This window comes from Lipotes vexillifer, unplaced genomic scaffold (assembly GCF_000442215.2).
Source record: "Lipotes vexillifer unplaced genomic scaffold, Lipotes_vexillifer_v1.1 scaffold1038, whole genome shotgun sequence".
Classification (NCBI taxonomy): domain Eukaryota; kingdom Metazoa; phylum Chordata; class Mammalia; order Artiodactyla; family Lipotidae; genus Lipotes; species Lipotes vexillifer.
In genome coordinates, this window is record NW_006780148.1 from 65,730 (window position 1) to 70,293 (window position 4,564).

Consider the following 4,564-nt stretch of genomic DNA (forward strand, 5'->3'; position numbering starts at 1 on the left):
TGAAGTTTTAAAAAATATTACACACCAGTCATTTCAACATTCTGTCTAGCAGCATGTGATCTTTTTGTATAAGTTCCATTTTTTAAAAAAGATTATGTATTTCAGAAGTATTTCATATTAATGCATTATACCTAGTTGAGGTTACACTAGTTAAATAGATAACAACAACAACAAAAAATCTTAACAATTCCACTTGCTTCCTTTAGGTTAAGACACCATGCTTTCAGTACCAGAAAAGGGTCCTAGTCATTCTGATGAAATAAAAATTCTGTTCCATAAAGCTTTAATCAAAAAGCCAAGTTTTCTTTTTTTACTTTTTTTTCACTTCTACTACAACCTGAAGTTTCATCATTCAATATATAAATTTACTTTTCAATGAGAGTATTATAGTCACTCTTAACAATAATAGGACACTAGGATATTGGTGTTTTACAACTATACATAAAGCATAAATTTTAGCTTTAGAAAGCTACATTCAGCTTGATTCTGGTTTTAAAACGAAGCCACTGTCATACTAAAGTGCTATATATGGCACTACATCTTTTGCAAAGCTATGATTTGGTGGAATGTTGCCCTGAAAAACATCATGGAAAATCATAAATCAGTAAAAATTCTATAAAACTTTTACCAAATTACCATCTAATCAATAGAGTGTACAGTCACTCTTGTTCCTGAAAATATAAAACAATTTAATCAGAGCCTTTCAGTATGTCTGATGCTTTTATTCTTTGGATGGGGAATTGTACTTCTGTTATTTCATAGATCCCAGTCAGGCATATAAAAATTAGGAAATGATCATTTGGGATTACCACAAAAAGATAACAGAAAAATAAAACTTTCCAGAAAGCTTTTTTGACTTTGTTATTCATGGTTCTGTTCTTAACAAAGCACTGCTTCATGAAAATAGCCCTAAGTGATAAATTTACTTAGTTTTTAAGTAAAATATTCAAAACATTTTAAAATCCTAAATAATTTGATATTCTTAAAAAACTGAGGATATCATTGCATTTTTATTTTCTCAGTATTTAATCTTGGTATTTGTAGCTGGGAGGAAAAAAAAACAGTTCTAGTATTGCTCTTGCTGCTTATGATAGCAATTCACTTCTCTTTATAAAGTTAATATAGTGCCTGATATATAAAGCAATCAGCAAATAATTCTGATATAAGATGTATGCTTTGGCTACTTCAAAAAAAATATTCTAAGGAGAAAAGGAATATACAAAATACTTTCGATGTAAAATTAAATTTTAGACCAGACGTAGGTTGGTAAACTCCTTAAAGGGTTACACAGTAAGTATTTTTACAATTTGTGAGCTGAGAGACAAGGCTATTACATAGGTACTTATGTAACCCTATTTAAAAATGTAAAAGCCTCTTTTAGCTTCCTTATAAAAAGACAGGCTATAGGCTTCCATTTCTTATCTCCAAAATAGGTTTATTAGGGTTATTAGAACTAAATGATATAGTTAATTCACATGTAATTAAAGATCATAAATACACAATATCTATTACAGCTCAGTAAACATTAGCTTACATTTAATACAAAGATGGAGGTGACAGGGTCACTGCTTAATAGGTGATATATGGACCAAGAGCCAGTGCTCTTGACAGTGTTTTCAGTAAGTGGTAAGTGTGTGCTCCTAACACAATGATTCTTACCTATCTCTTGGGATTAAGTTTACTTTCTAGGCATGATCTATATTTTTCAGAATACCTCGAGTCAAAAATGTTTGGCTTTAAGATAATTAAAATGCCACTGGGTATTAAACTAGAGAACCAATATGCCACTATACCTGATACATCTAGGAGAGGAAACAAAACTGGCTATGAGATAATTATTGAAGCTGGGTGATGGGTGTATGAGGATTTAGTACACTATTCTCTTACCTGTTTGAAATTGGTGATGTGCTGGTAGTTGACTCTCGGGGGTGGAAAATGCCCTGATTTTCTGCATTTACCAATTTCCATGGTGTGAATACTCCTACCACGGCCAATTTAAGTTATCAACATGTCACTGAAGGCAGAGTTGGGAACAGATATGCAAAAATGGCTCCCAAGCAGTAGAAGCCAGCTTTCTGTAATAAACTTTTTAAAGTTAAAAAATATATTAAACCGAAGATTACGGAGTAAATTAACTATTCATATCAATCCATTAATTTTACAATCGAAATACAAAGCCTTTGTTTACTATTGTGATAGCCTCTTATCTACCACCACCATCCCAGCCTAGACTGAGAAGCAGTTCAATATTAAGTGATACTGCACTTTAAGATTCATCTTAGCTTTTATTGATATATATTTAAGAAGCATTTTTAAGTCTTCCCACATACTCCTCAAATAAATTATCTAAATAATCTCTGATCAGTTAAAAAATATTTCTTCCTATTGTCATTTTCCTAGCTGCTTGTAAGCTTACTAGTTGCAAGAGCCATACTGATGTGCTTTGTTGAACCAAATTTACCAATTTATTCATTCCACTAGCAAGAACGATACTCAACATAATTAAAAACACAGAGGGCTTCCCTGGTGGCGCAGTGGTTGGGAGTCCCCCTGCCAATACAGGGGACACGGGTTCGTGCCCCGGTCTGGGAGGATCCCACATGCCGCGGAGCGGCTGGGCCCGTGAGCCATGGCCGCTGAGCCTAAGCATCCGGAGCCTGTGCTCCACAACAGAAGAGGCCACAACAGTGAGAGGCCCGCGTACCGCAAAAAAAAAAAAAAAAAACGCAGAAACTTCGGTTGGTTTTTCTAAGATTAATCCAAAAATACTTACAGCACTAACTGGCTAAATACTGACAAAGTATTCTACTTCTGCCATACCCTATTATTAAATGACTAAACTACTGATATAAATTCAAACTTTATTCTTATTTGCTCACTGTGGGAAATATCTAAATCACAGAATTGAGGAAAATTAACCTTGTTTTATGTAAACTATAAAAGGCCAACCAAAGTCAAATCATGTTTCATAAGATGAACAATTTTAAATTAGAAGCCAATATATAATGTTTGTCTCCCAGAGAAACCCTGGAAGTTTTAGTTACTTTGTCTTTTATTAACAATGTTTGGGCATACTAATTTTATCTTTTCTTAATGCTATTTTTAAAGGAAAAATGGAAGTAAGAAAATATCCTTTACTCTTGAAAATATTTTTAGCATGGTCTTACTAAAATTAAAAACAGCATTTAACAAAGTTAGCAGGCAAAAGTATTAAGAGCATGAACTGGAGTGTGTAGTCTGTCTGGGTTGAAACTGGCTCCATGATTTACTAGCTATGACTTTAGGCAAGTAACTTAAACTCTCTGAATTTCATTCTGAATTTCATTATCTCATTTGTGAAATAGAGCTAAATACTCTTAAGCTTCTTAGGGAATAATTAAGATTGACATTATGAATGTAAAGTACTTATACTGCCTAGCACATAGTAAGTGCCCAATGTAAGCATTAACATTATGATTGTATAGAAAATCAAATCCAGTATTTGCAAAATGTCTACACTAAATGTCAAATATCAAAGAAGTCAAAATTCAATCTTACAAAAGTCTTGTTATATTTAGTCATTAAGTCTTTGGATAAAAAGTTTTGAAATTAAGAAATGAGAACCTAATTTGAAAAATACAAGTTATATCAATCATCAGTAAATTCTTCCTAGAAACACAAACTACGTCCATTTATCAGATTCTTACCAGCGTAAGCCTGAAAGTCCTCTTGTACCTATAATTACTTTTTTATTTTTTTGTCTTTAAGTATTTTGAGTAAATCTTATCAGTTTGGTTGATGAGATGTTGGAAGAAACCAGAGAACTATACACAGCACTAATACACTATTATTACAGAATGTTTGGTTTCTCCTGTCATAAATATTACCTTATACAGCTGTTGGAAACCTTCACAAAAGAAGCTATAATTCTTTTTTCTCTTTATACAAATACAATTAGTTGGTTTATTCAGTTGCAATTTTTTTATTTTTATAAAATTTTGAAAGTTATGATCATCGAAGTTTTAAGAATTTCCTAAGCTTTTTACATAAGTAAACTTCAAGTTCACAGTCTGTCAATTTTGAACTATTTATGATTAAGGGGAGGCTTAACATAGTAATATCTCAGACAAGGAAGAGGGCATTAATTCTGCAGGCAGTTAGCAATGAAAATGCTAACCCTGAACAATCAGTCACTGACCATTTCCTTATACAGTTTGAGTAAAAAGATGTAGACTACAGAATGGAAACAAAAGTGAATATAAAACTTATCTTCCCCAAATACAGTTCTACTATACAAGTCTTGACGTTTACCCATGACATCAACAAAAATTAATGCACTCAGGGAATTAGTTCTCTCCCCCACTGGTCAAAAAAAAAAAAAAGCATATATATTTTTAAGTTAGAAAAAGTGAACGGCAATTTGCAAGCAAAAGAAAACCAGATTCACATTCTACTATTTACATTTGTTCTATTCACAGGTCAAAATTAAAATGTTTCTTTTCATTAGTTAAAAGTAAACACTTAAAAAAATGCATTTTACTGCATCAATACTGTGGGGAGGTAATTCTGAATTTAGAAATGCTCT